The sequence below is a fragment of the Ranitomeya imitator genome, chromosome 3 (assembly GCF_032444005.1).
Source record: "Ranitomeya imitator isolate aRanImi1 chromosome 3, aRanImi1.pri, whole genome shotgun sequence".
NCBI classification, from domain to species: domain Eukaryota; kingdom Metazoa; phylum Chordata; class Amphibia; order Anura; family Dendrobatidae; genus Ranitomeya; species Ranitomeya imitator.
Window position 1 is genome coordinate 179,663,851 of NC_091284.1, and position 14,331 is coordinate 179,678,181.

Genomic DNA, 14,331 nt, shown 5'->3' on the forward strand with positions numbered 1-14,331 from the left:
CTGGGGGCTGCAGGGGGAGGCTAGTGGGACTGGGGGCTGCAGGGCCCAGAGGGGAGGCTGGTGGGACTGGGGGCTGCAGGGCCCAGGGGGAGGCTAGTGGGGACTGGGGGGCTGTAGGGTCCAGGGGGAGGCAGCGGCTAGTGGGGGCTGCAGGGCCCAGGGGGGAGGCTAGTGGGACTGGGGGCTGCAGGGTCCAGGGGGAGGCAGTGGCTAGTGGGGGCTGCAGGGCCCAGGGGGGAGGCTAGTGGGGACTGGGGGGGCTGCAGGGTCCAGGGGGAGGCTAGTGGGGACTGGGGGTTGCAGGGTCCAGGGGGAGGCAGCAGCTAGTGGGGGCTGCAGGGCCCAGGGGGGAGGCTAGTGGGGGCTGCATGGTCCAGGGGGAGACTAGTGGGACTGGGGGCTGCAGGGGGAGGCTAGAGGGCTGCATGGTCCAGGGGGAGGCTAGTGGGACTGGGTGCTGCAGGGCCCAGGGGGAGGTTAGTGGGGGCTGGCAGTCCCACTATCCTCCCACTGAACCATGTTGGATGCAGCCCCCACTCGCCTTCCCTCATCAGCCACACGCTGCCAGGCGCAGCCACCTGAAGCCTCATCTGCTCATGAGACTCTGGACGCAGTGCACTCTCCTTACACTCTGCCTGCCTGACAGCCCGCTGCCTCCCCCTCCCCCTCAGCCTACTTTATCCTCTGACACCTGGCACACCACACAGCACGCTGCTCTGCTCAGACTGAATGAGGAAATGCGAGCAGGAGCAGCGTGACGTCAGGACCATGATGCACCGCCGGTCTCAACTTAAAGGTACAGCGCCCATTTTCGTCCGCCCGATGCATTAACAACACTGTAGGTGTATCTTTAAATCACCACAGTGTTGTTATGCATCGGGCGTTCGGCAGAAGCAGGACACAGATCAAAATGTCCAGGGGCCCGATGAACAACAGAAACAAAGAGAAGGGGGCCCGAGCGGATTGACCTGCCAGCGTGTTCGGGCCCCCCTTTTTGCCTCTGAGCACCGGGCCCCATACTGCAGTAATGGCTGTCATGCCCTGATGGCGGCCCTGATTGCCTCAGTACTACACAAAAACCCAGACTCATAATGAAAGGCGGCCAGGATAGTATTCAGGCCCCTCTAACACCTGCTCCCAATAGACTATGTATATACACAGGAGAACAACAGGAGCGTTTAGGAAAATCAGTATAAACTTTATTAGAAAATATATTAAAAACTGACACACTAAAAACCACCAATAGAAAACACCAGGGAAACACCAGAACAAATACATCAATGCTGGTATTATATATTTAACAATCGGTATCACAGTATAACTGTTGTGAATTCCGCTCTTGGGCTCCCTCCGGTGGTTGTAAGTGGCACTTTTGTGAGTTCTGCTCTTGGGCTCCCTCTTGTGGTTTCAAGTGGTATGGCTGCTCCTTGGAATTAGCTGTCATCAGCTGCCTCCACTTATCGTCTCTTCTGCTCGGCTATTTAGGCCTGGCTGTTCCTTCAGCCAGTGCCACTTGTAAATGGTTCTTGGTTGGATTCACATCTCTTTGGATTTCCCTGTTATCCTGACCAGTTCAGCTAAGCTAAATTTTTGCTTGCGCTTTTCTGTTCACAGATTGTGGACTTATCCGTTCAGTGCTTTCTATGTTTGTCCAGCGTTATCAGTATGAATTATTCTGTCTTGCTGGAAGCGCTGGGAAGCAGATTAACCCTCCACACCTTTAGTCAGGTGTGGAGATTTTTTTTGTAAACTCTGCGTGGATTTTTGTAGTGTTTTATACTGACCGCACAGTATTCCATCCTGTCCTATCTATCAAGCTAGACTGGCCTCCTGTGCTCATCCTGGTTTCATTCAGTGTATGTCTTTTTCCTCTCCACTCACAGTCATTATTTGTGGGGGGCTAATCTATCCTTTGGGGATTTTCTCTGAGGCAAGATAGTTTTCCTGCTTCTGTCTTTAGGGGTAGTTAGCTCTTATGCTGTGACGAGATGCCTAGGGAGAGTTAGGAGCATTCCACGGCTACTTCTAGTGTTGTGTTGAGCTTAGGGACTGCAGTCAGTACAGTTACCACTTCCCTCAGAGCTCGTTCCATGTTGCTCCTAGACCACCGCATCATAACAGTACAAGTGGCCAAAAATGAATTAAATGCATCTCCAAAGAAGGAAAAGAAAGTTTTGAACCATTTTTTTTTCTGTGCTCTGGTTTGTCTTTTTTTTCCTCTTGATATCTGGGTGGTTCAGGATATATGCTTTGGCATGGATGTTCAGGGTTTCTTTTCTCGTGTAGATCAACTTGCTGCAAGAGTACAGAGTATCCAGGACTATGTTGTCCAGACTCCGGCTTTAGAGCCTAGAATTCCTACTCCTGATTTGTTTTTTGGGGACAGATCCAAGTTTTTGAACTTTAAAAATAACTGCAGATTGTTTTTTGCTTTGAAACCCCGTTCTTCTGGTGATCCCATTCAGCAAGTAAAAATCATCATATCCTTGCTGCGTGGTGACCCTCAAGACTGGGCTTTTTCTCTTGAAACAGTGGATCCGGCATTATTGATTGTTAATGCATTTTTTCAAGCGCTCGGATTATTGTATGACGAACCAAATTCTGTGGATCATGCAGAAAAAACCCTGTTGGCCTTGTGTCAAGGTCAGGAAGCGGCAGAGTTACACTGCCAGAAATTTAGAAAATGGTCTCTGCTCACTAAATGGAATGAAGAGGCTCTGGCTGCTATTTTCAGAAAAGGTCTTTCTGAAGCCCTTAAAGATGTTATGGTGGGCTTTCCTACACCTGCCGGTTTGAGCGAATCTATGTCTCCAGCCATTCAGATCGATCGGCGTCTGCGCGAGCGCAAAGCTGTGCACCATATGGCAGTATCCTCTGAGCAGAGTCCAGAACCTATGCAATGTGATAGGATTTTGACTAGAACAGAACGGCAGGAATTCAGACGTCAGAATAGGCTGTGTTTTTACTGTGGTGATTCTGCTCATGTTTTCTCTGATTGCCCTAAGCGTACTAAGAGAGTCGCTAGGTCTGTTACCATTAGTACTATACAGCCTAAATTTCTCTTATCTGTGACCCTGATTTGCTCATTGTCGTCCTTTTCTGTCATGGCATTTGTGGATTCAGGCGCTGCCCTGAACTTAATGGACTTGGAGTTCGCCAAGCGCTGTGGTTTTTCCTTGCAGCCTTTGCAGAGCCCTATTCCTTTGAGGGGTATTGATGCTACACCCTTTTCCAAGGATAAACCTCAGTACTGGACACAGATGACTATGTAAATGGCTCCAGCACATCAGGAAGATTGCCGTTTTCTGGTGTTGCATAACCTGCATGATGTTGTTGTACTGGGTTTTCCATGGTTACAGGAACATAATCCAGTGCTGGATTGGAAAACTATGTCGGTGACTAGTTGGGGTTGTCAGGGGGTACATAATGACGTTCCTTTGATGTCAATTTCCTCTTCCCCCTCTTCTGAGGTCCCTGAGTTTTTGTCGGATTTCCAGGATGTATTTGATGAGCTCAAGTCCTACTGTTAGGACTACAGAGATGGGTACGAGAGTGGACCCTCTGGACCGTAGAAGTCCCCCTCGTGGGCGAGCAGACCCGGTGTTAACCAACCCCTATACAGGGGCTGTTTAGGAGCAGGCCCAGAGGTTACCTTACCATGGTAGCGGATACCAGAAGGGACGGCTCAAGTAAAGGGAAGGCCGAAGAGTAGACAAAACTGAGGACCGGAATCAGCAGCGGAAAATCCAGAGGCAGAAGACACGGGAACGGAAAGCAGGAAATAGTACATAGTAAATAGTAAATAGTAGCGCCGGAGCGCAGAGCAAGTACAGAGACACAGCGAACGGCCAGAGACTAAGCAAACACTAAAGATACTCAGGCACCTCCTAGCAGAGGAGGTGGCCTGAAATACCGTGCTCTCCATGGTGATTGGCTGCAGATGCACCACACCCGGTGCTAGGTGATCCGGAGCTGTGAGGCTGTATCTAATGCTGAAGCCTGTGCACCTGTGCAGGAGCGCCGGAAGTAGGGGCACAGGAACGAGCGATGCCGGAAGAAGATGGCGCCGCCCGAGAGGAGGAGAGGACAACGCGCCGAGCGCTGAAAGAAAAGCGCGCGAGGGGGGCGGAGGCGGCACGCTGAGGACCAGGAACAGAGCGGTGAGCAGCCGCTGTAACAGTACCCCCCTCTTTAAAATCTCCCTTCCTAAAACTAGAGAGGAATTTGTTAAGTAGACGAGGTGCATCGATAATCTCTCGAGGTTCCCAGGATCTTTCCTCAGGCCCAAACCCCTTCCAATCCACTAGGAAAAACTCTCTCCCGCGAATACTCTTCTTGGCTAGAATATCCCTCACCTCAAAGATGTTATCAGCATGGACAGGCTGAGGAGAGGTACAGGAAGAAGGATGGAAGCGATTAAGAACAACAGGCTTGAGCAGAGACACATGAAAAGTATTGGGAATCCGGAGCGAAGCGGGCAACTTCAGCTTGTAGGCAACTTCGTTGACTCGACTCAGAATCTCGAAGGGACCGATGAAACGAGGACCAAGTTTATAGGATGGTATCTTGAGCCTAATGTAACGAGAGGCGAGCCAAACTTTATCGCCTGGTAAAAATGAGAAAGAATCTAAGCGCTTCTTGTCGGCATGTCTCTTCATTTTAACAGAAGTCTTTTTGAGAGCCTCTTTAGCCTCACCCCAAATTGCAGAAAAATTTAAAGTCAAAGAGTCTGCTGCCGGAACTCCAGTAGTGGAAGAAATTGGAAGAGGCATATTCGGATGTTGTCCGAATACGACAAAAAAAGGAGACTTGGCTGAGGATTCACTAGAATGATTGTTATAGGCGAATTCGGCCCAAGGCAGAAGGTTTACCCAATCATCTTGGTGGGAGTTGATGAAATGACGAAGATAGGCAGTCACAATCTGATTTGTTCGTTCAGCTTGACCATTAGTCTGAGGGTGATAGGCTGATGAAAAATCTAGTGATACCTTCAAAAGCTTGCATAACTCTCTCCAGAATCGTGATGTAAACTGGACTCCTCGGTCAGACATGATGTTTAAAGGGAACCCATGGAGTTTGAAGATATTAGAAATAAAGATCCTCGCCAATTCTGGAGCTGAGGGAAGTCCAGACAAGGGAACGAAATGGGCCATCTTAGAGAACTGATCTACCACCGTAAGGATGGCTGTACAACTAGAGGATCTCGGTAAATCGGTAATGAAGTCCATGGCGATGTGTTGCCAAGGACTCGAAGGCACAGGAAGAGGAAGTAACCCTCCACGAGGTAATTGTCTAGGCACCTTGCACTTGGCACAGGAAGGGCAGGAGACGACAAACTCCTCGACATCATGACGTAACGAGGGCCACCAATAGTAGCGAGAGATGAGAAGAGAGGTTTTTCTAATCCCGGCGTGGCCTGCCAATTTGGAGGAATGTCCCCATCGCAGCACTGTCTCTCTGTCCTTCTCAGTGACAAACGTCTTACTCGGGGGTGGACAGCTTATACTTAAAGGGGCCACAGTAATGATTTTACCGGGATCCACAATATGCGCTGGTTCCTCGTCGATGTCCTCAAGCTGCGAAAGTCTGGACAGGGCATCTGCTTTGACGTTCTTGTCGCCAGGACGAAAACGAAGCTCAAAGTCGAAGCGGGCAAAAAACAGGGACCATCGAGCTTGCCGTGGATTAAGTCTGTGTGCGGTCTGAAGATAGGCCAAATTCTTGTGGTCAGAAAAAATCACAAACGGATGAACGGCTCCCTCCAGAAGATGCCTCCACTCCCCAAGAGCCAGCTTTATGGCCAAGAGTTCTCGGTCCCCAATGGTATAATTTCGTTCCGATGCTGAGAATGTCTTGGAAAAGAAGCCACAGGGAACCAGGCGACCAGTAGAAGATCTTTGAGAGAGTACTGCCCCGGCACCGGTAGAAGAGGCATCCACCTCGAGAATGAATGGTCTATTGATCTCTGGATGGTGTAAAACGGGAGCGGAGGAAAAGGATTGTTTCAGAAGCTCAAAAGCTTTTTCGGCCTCTGGCGTCCAAGTCTTCGGATTGGCACCTTTACGAGTGAGAGCAGCAAGAGGCCGAACTACCGAGGAGAAATGTGAAATAAACTGCCTGTAGTAGTTGGCGAACCCTAGAAAGCGCTGGATGGCTTTTGTTCCATAGGGACGTGGCCAACTGAGAATGGTTCTCAGCTTCTCAGGGTCCATCTTGAGACCAGAATCCGAAATGACGTATCCGAGAAAAGGCAGTGAAGTCTGTTCGAAGAGACACTTCTCAAACTTAGCATAAAGACGATTCTCTCTAAGGCGTTGCAAAACCAAACGGACGCTTCTTCTGTGAGATGATAGGTCAGCCGAAAAAATTAGGATGTCGTCTAGATATACTACCACACAGGAGTAAAGAAGGTCTCAGAAAATGTCATTGACGAATTCTTGGAAGACTGCGGGAGCATTGCAGAGACCGAACGGCATGACTAGGTATTCATAATGCCCGTCCCGAGTGTTAAAGGCAGTCTTCCACTCGTCGCCGCCCCGGATTCGAACAAGATTATAAGCACCTCGAAGATCCAGCTTCGTAAAGATTCGTGCTCCTCTTAATCGGTTGAAGAGTTCAGGAATAAGGGGCAGAGGGTACTTGTTCTTGATAGTAATGTTGTTCAAACCTCTGTAATCAATGCAGGGTCGAAGAGATCCGTCTTTTTTCTTGACGAAGAAGAACCCCGCACCGGCAGGGGAAGAAGACTTTCGGATGAATCCCCTAGATAGATTCTCTTGGATGTACTCAGACATAGCTTTAGTCTCAGCAGGAGACAGAGGGTAAATCCTCCCTCTAGGTGGAGTGGAACCGGGAAGAAGTTCGATCGGGCAATCGTAGAGTCGATGCGGAGGAAGACTCTCTGCTTCTTTCTTGTCAAAAACATCGATGTAGGACAGATATGGAGTAGGTAGTCCGGGAAGAACGGAATGAGTCGGAAGCGAAACTACAGGGCGAACAGGCAGAAGGCATTGTGTTTGACACGTAGATCCCCAACGGAGTACATCACCTGAACGCCAGTCCAGGGTGGGTTCGTGCAAACGGAGCCAAGGTAAACCTAGAAGCAGAGTATGGGTTAGATTAGGCAAAACATAGAAAGTTATCTTCTCACGATGAAGAGCCCCGATACATAGGTCTATCTCTTCCGTAATCAAAGTGACGGCGTCTTGCAAGGGTCTCCCATCCACGGAAGCAATCTGACGAGGAGAATCCAACGAGAGAACTGGAACGCGAAGCCTCCGAACCGCCTCAAGACTGATAAAGTTGCCCGCCGCGCCCGAATCCACATACGCGGCCTCAGAAAAACGCTTTTGATTTAGCACTAACAAAACGGACAGAAACAAGGGTTGAGAGGAATCAGAAACACCTAGGGAGGCCTCCCTTACCTGTCCTAGGCGGAGGAGTTTTCCGGCCTCTCAGGACATGTTCGTAGTAAATGTGAGGCGCTACCGCAGTAAAAGCAGATTCCTTGGGATCGTCTCTCTCGACGGCGTTGCTCTGCTAGCTTGACCCGATCTATTTGCATGGGCTCTGGCAAGGAAGTTGTGGTAGATGACAAGGGACGCGGACTTCCTGACCTGCGGATGGGAGGTAGAGAACGAACAGACCTCTTTTCTCTAGTAGTCTCACACGTTCGCTCCTGAAAGCGTAGGTCTATGCGCGTGGACAGGGAAATGAGGTCATCTAAAGATGTTGGGGTATCCCGTCCAGCCAGCTCATCCTTTATTCGACTGGACAGGCCTCGCCAAAAGGCTCCTACCAGGGCCTCGTTGTTCCACCCTAATTCAAAGGCTAAAGTACGAAAACGTATGGCGTATTGGCCAACAGATAGAGAACCTTGCTGGAGGTTGAAAAGCGACTCAGTTGTGGAAGCTAAGCGCCCGGGCTCATCAAAAACCCTGTGAAAAGTCTCTAAGAAAGAAGCTAGTTGGGTAACTACAGGATCATCCCGTTCCCACAGAGGATTGATCCAGGCCAAAGCCTCCCCCTCTAAATGAGATACTATAAAAGCCACTTTGGCCCGGTCGGAGGGATACTGTTGGGGAAGGAGCTCAAAGTGGAGGCGACACTGGTTCAGGAACCCCCTACAGAGCTTGGGATCCCCGCTAAACCTGGGAGGTTTGCCGAGGCGAGGAAGCGGATGGGGCGAGGGAGCCGAATCTTGCAAAGCCTGGGCGGAAGCCGTAGAGAGAGACTGCAAATTAAATAAATGGTCGTCTATGGAAGCCAAATAGGATAGCATACGCGCCTGCGTATCGCGTTGTTGGGAGAGTTCCTGCTGCATGGCTGCAATTTGATTAGTATTAGCAGGGTCGGCGGTTTGCAAAGAGGTTAGGCAAGACTCCAATTTTTTTAAGAAGGACATGATGCGCTGCTGATTGTCGCGCATGTGCGCCAATTCCTTCTGAGCAGAAAACGCGGCACCCGCGGGGTCCATGGCCTGAGTATACTGTTAGGACTACAGAGATGGGTACGAGAGTGGACCCTCTGGACCGTAGAAGCCCCCCTCGTGGGCGAGCAGACCCGGTGTTAACCAACCCCTATACAGGGGCTGTTTAGGAGCAGGCCCAGAGGTTACCTTACCACGGTAGCGGATACCAGAAGGGACGGCTCAAGTAAAGGGAAGGCTGAAGAGTAGACAAAACTGAGGACCGGAATCAGCAGCGGAAAATCCAGAGGCAGAAGACACGGGAACGGAAAGCAGGAATCGGCAGAGGAGAACCAGGGACGGAGAGGGAACTGAAACAAAGTAACGGAAAACAAACACAGTAAATAGTAGCGCCGGAGCGCAGAGCAAGTACAGAGACACAGCGAACGGCCAGAGACTAAGCAAACACTAAAGATACTCAGGCACCTCCTAGCAGAGGAGGTGGCCTGAAATACCGTGCTCTCCATGGTGATTGGCTGCAGATGCACCACACCCGGTGCTAGGTGATCCGGAGCTGTGAGGCTGTATCTAATGCTGAAGCCTGTGCACCTGCGCAGGAGCGCCGGAAGTAGGGGCACAGGAACGAGCGATGCCGGAAGAAGAGGCGCCGCCCGAGAGGAGGAGAGGACAACGCGCCGAGCGCTGAAAGAAGAGCGCGCGAGGGGGGCGGAGGCGGCACACTGAGGACCAGGAACAGAGCGGTGAGCAGCTGCTGTAACACCTGTTCCCTTCCTCCGCACAGGGACTGTGATTGTGCTATTAACTTGATTCCTGGTTGCAAGTTCCCTAAGGGCCGACTTTTCAATCTGTCTGTGCCAGAGCATGCCGCCATGCGGAGTTATGTTAAGGAGTCTTTGGAGAAGGGGCATATTCGGCCCTCTTCGTCACCATTGGGAGCGGGTTTCTTTTTTGTTGCTAAGAAGGATGGCTCCTTGAGACCCTGTATTGATTATCGTCTTCTTAATAAGATCACGGTCAAATTCCAATACCCCTTGCCTTTGCTTATTTGTTTGCTCAGATTAGGGGGGCTAGTTGGTTTACTAAGATTGACCTCCGAGGGGCATATAATCTTGTTCGTATTAAACAGGGTGACGAATGGAAAACTGCATTTAATACGCCCGAAGGCCATTTGGAATATCTTGTGATGTAATTTGAGCTCTCTAATGCTCCATCTGTGTTCCAGTCTTTCATGCATGATATTTTCCGCAATTATCTTGATAAATTCATGGTCGTATATTTGGATAATATTTAGATTTTTTCCGATGATTGGGAGTCTCATGTGAAGCAGGTCAGGATGGTGTTCCAGATCCTTCGTGAAAATGCTTTGTTTGTGAAGGGGTCTAAGTGCCTATTCGGAGTTCAGAAGGTCTCTTTTTTGGGTTTTATTTTTTCTCCCTCGTCTATAGAAATGGATCCTGTTAAGGTACAAGCTATTCATGACTGTATCCAACTAACATCTGTGAAGGGCCTTCAAAAATTTTTGGGCTTTGCTAATTTCTATCGCCGTTTCATTGCCAACTTTTCCAGTGTGGTTAAGCCCCTTACTGATTTGACGAAGAAAGGCGCTGATGTGACGAATTGGTCCTCTGAGGCTGTTGAGGCCTTTCAGGAGCTTAAACGCCGATTTACTACTGCCTCTGTGTTGCATCAGCCGGATGTTTCTCTTCCTTTTCAGGTTGAGGTCGACGCTTCTGAGATTGGGGCAGGGGCCGTTTTGTCTCAGAGGGAGTCTGATGGTTCTTTGATGAAACCGTGTGCTTTTTTTTCCAGAAAGTTTTCGCCTGCGGAACGCAATTATGATGTCGGCAATCGGGAGTTGTTGACTATGAAGTGGGCATTTGAGGAGTGGCGACATTGGCTTGAGGGAGCTAAACACTGCGTTGTGGTCCTGACCGATCCTAAGAATCTGATTTACCTCGAGTCGGCCAAGCGGCTGAATCCTAGACAGGCTCGATGGTCCCTGTTTTTCTCCCGTTTTGATTTTGTGGTCTCGTATCTTCCGGGATCTAAGAATGTTAAGGCTGATGCCCTCTCTAGGAGTTTTTTGCCTGATTCTCCTGAAGTCCTTGAGCCGGTTGGCATTCTTAAGGAGGGGGTGATCCTTTCTGCTATCTCCCCTGATTTGCGGCGGGTGCTTCAGGAATTTCAGGCTGATAGGCCTGACCGCTGTCCAGTGGGGAAGCTGTTTGTTCCTGATAGATGGACAGGTAAGGTTATTTCTGAGGTTCATTGTTCAGTGTTGGCTGGTCATCCTGGGATTTTTGGTACCAGAGATTTGGTTGCTAGGTCCTTTTGGTGGCCTTCCTTGTCGCACGATGTGCGTGCTTTTGTGCAGTCCTGTGGGACTTGCGCCCGGGCCAAGCCTTGCTGTTCCCGTGCTAGTGGGTTGCTTTTGCCTTTGCCGGTCCCTGAGAGGCCCTGGACGCATATTTCCATGGATTTTATTTCGGATCTTCCTGTTTCCCAGAAGATGTCTGTTATCTGGGTTGTTTGTGACCGGTTCTCTAAAATGGTCCATCTGGTACCTTTGCCTAAGTTGCCTTCCTCCTCAGATCTGGTTCCATTACTTTTTCAGCATGTGGTTCGTTTGCATGGCATTCCGGAGAATATTGTCTCTGACAGAGGTTCTCAGTTTGTCTCTAGATTTTGGCAGGCCTTTTGTGCTAGGATGGGCATTGATTTGTCTTTTTCTTCGGCGTTTCATCCTCAGACTAATGGCCAAACTGAGCGAACTAATCAGACCTTGGAGACCTATATGAGGTGCTTTGTGTCTGCTTATCAGGATGATTGAGTGTCTTTCTTGCCGTTGGCCGAGTTTGCCCTTAATATTCGGGCTAGTTCGGCTACTTTGGTTTCACCTTTCTTTTGTAATTTTGGTTTTCATCCTTGTTTTTATTCTGGGCAGGTTGAGCCTTCTGATTGTCCTGGTGTTGATTCTGTGGTGGACAGGCTGCAGCAGATTTGGACTCATGTGGTGGACAATTTGACGTTGTCTCAGGAAAGGGCTCAACGTTTTGCTAACTGCCGTCGGTGTATTGGTCCCCGGCTTAGTGTGGGGGATTTGGTTTGGTTGTCTTCTCGTCATGTTCCTACGAAGGTTTCTTCCCCTAAGTTTAAGCCTCGGTTTATTGGTCCTTATAAAATTTTTGAAATTATTAATCCGGTGTCTTTTCGTTTGGCTCTTCCAGCCTCTTTTGCCATTCATAATGTTTTCCATAGATCTTTGTTGTGGAGATATGTGGTGCCCGCTGTTCCCTCGATTGACCCTCCTGCGCCGGTGTTGGTTGAGGGAGAGTTGGAATATGAGGTTGAGAAGATTTTGGATTCTCGTTTTTCGAGGCGGAGGCTTCAGTATCTTGTCAAGTGGAAGGGTTATGGCCAGGAGGATAATTCTTGGGCTGTTGCCTCCGATGTCCATGCCACCGATTTGGTTCGTGCTTTTAATTTGGCTCGTCCAGATCGGCCTAGGGGCTCTGGTGAGGGTTCGGTGACCCCTCCTCAAGGGGGGGTACTGTTGTGAATTCCGCTCTTGGGCTCCCTCCGGTGGTTGTAAGTGGCACTTTTGTGAGTTCTGCTCTTGGGCTCCCTCTTGTGGTTTCAAGTGGTATGGCTGCTCCTTGGAGTTAGCTGTCATCAGCTGCCTCCACTTATCGTCTCTTCTGCTCGGCTATTTAGGCCTGGTTGTTCCTTCAGCCAGTGCCACTTGTAAATGGTTCCTGGTTGGATTCACATCTCTTTGGATTTCCCTGCTCTCCTGACCAGTTCAGCTAAGCTAAGTTTTTGCTTGCGCTTTTCTGTTCACAGATTGTGACTTATCCGTTCAGTGCTTTCTATGTTTGTCCAGCGTTATCAGTATGAATTATTCTGTCTTGCTGGAAGCTCTGGGAAGCAGATTTACCCTCCTCACCTTTAGTCAGGTGTGGAGATTTTTTTTGTAAACTCTCCGTGGATTTTTGTAGTGTTTTATACTGACCACACAGTATTCCATCCTGTCCTATCTATCAAGCTAGACTGGCCTCCTGTGCTCATCCTGGTTTCATTCTATGTATGTCTTTTTCCTCTCCACTCGCAGTCATTATTTGTGGGGGGCTAATCTATCCTTTGGGGATTTTCTCTGAGGCAAGATAGTTTTCCTGCTTCTGTCTTTAGGGGTAGTTAGCTCTTAGGCTGTGACGAGATGCCTAGGGAGAGTTAGGAGCATTCCACGGCTACTTCTAGTGTTGTGTTGAGCTTAGGGACTGCGGTCAGTACAGTTACCACTTCCCTCAGAGCTCGTTCCATGTTGCTCCTAGACCACTGCATCATAACATATAACCTTATTACCATAAGATGATGCATACATGAGAGATCCATGATACCCACACCGCCACAGAGCAGGACCAGAATGCCAGACCTACCTATCTGTCTAATTAGTACCCAGTAGCGCCAATGTGGCTATAATAATGTGGCAGGTCATGTATATATAATGTGGCAGGTCAGGCCATAAGCAATAGTCCACAATGAGGCTGATTGAGGGAAATGTCCTAAGGGGCGACATAGCTAAGTTGCCAACTGGCATAACACAGCCCTCACCAGAACATAAACCATATCCGGATCTTACCAGTGCTGGTGTCCCTGGATTGGGCGCAACCCCCGACGCGCGTTTTGCTGCTCTTGTGCCTGCTTTCTCAACTCCAACATTTGCTGCTGGTGGTGTCCTAACCGGTGGGCTTACAGTGAGGGAAGCAATGTAGCGTTGCTGACTACCTTTATTCTGAGCAGGTGCACCAACGGTACGGGACGTTTGGTAGTTAGTCCAGGCTTGCAAGTGCATGCTGGTTAATTGTCTAAGCATGCACATTGTATTTAAATTTTGAAGATTCTTCCCTCTGCTAAAAGGTCTTTGAGCATTTCTTACAGATAACTTTTGACTGATCATTCGGATCTTGGTTAAAAAATTGCCACACTACACTCTTCCTACTATGGAATACCTTTTCAGGCATTGCACGCTGTGCTACTTTCACCAAATGGTCACGCTGTCCTAAAACTGTTTTTGTTTTTGACAAACGTTTTTGGCCTGATACGGGCCTGCCAGATGACAGCTGTTGCGATGTAGATGGCTGCTGCGGATCATCCTCTGTCCATCAGTGCACTCCATGTCCGATTCATCTTGTAATGGACAGTTAATAAATTCCCGTTCTAACCCAGGCACGGTATGTGTAAAGAGCTCCATGGAGTAAATTGTAGTGTCGCCTGACGCATCCTTCACTTTTGGTTTGTGTGAAGGACACAAGGAAACGTCTTGTTCCTGACCGGGAGCATCCACTGATGACTCGCTGCTTTTATATTTTGAACTTTCTGAAGAGGAGGTGAAAGAGCTAGAGGCTGAGTTAGCAAGGAAAGCCAAAACTTTTTCCTGCTGCTCCAGCTTTAAAAGCTGTTTTCCTACTCCCAGATAAGGGAGCCTTCGAGGCCTTGTGTAGCCAGACGATGACCCTGGCTCAACACCTCCAGCCTTACGTGCTATTGTGCTTTTGCCACTACCACCAGATGCACCACCACCACCATCAGTACCAGCTGGCAACCACCGCCCACGGGCTCTTCCACCAGACTTCTTCATTATTTTGAAAATCTAACCAAAATAACAACCGTTATATGGTACTGTAAACCAAGGTAGAAGGTGTACAGTATATAAACTTGTTGAGAATTTAAATCTCCCTTTTTTTTGGTAGACTGAACCAAAACTCAGGCCCTGTGCAGAAAACAACACAATGTAAGTGGCAGAAAGTGGCTGGCTGATATACGACAAACTAACAGGACTGAAGTATATCCACTTTGTGAGAATTTGAATCTCTTTTTCTTTGGGAGACTGAACCAAAACTAAG

General features: G+C 49.1%; 1 protein-coding gene across 5 annotated transcripts in view; it reads right to left on the reverse strand.

The window, feature by feature from the left end:
- NDP (norrin cystine knot growth factor NDP) overlaps nt 1-14,331 on the reverse strand; it is a 283,995-nt gene that overhangs the window by 211,117 nt on the left and 58,547 nt on the right. The gene's annotated exons all lie outside the window — the stretch shown is intronic.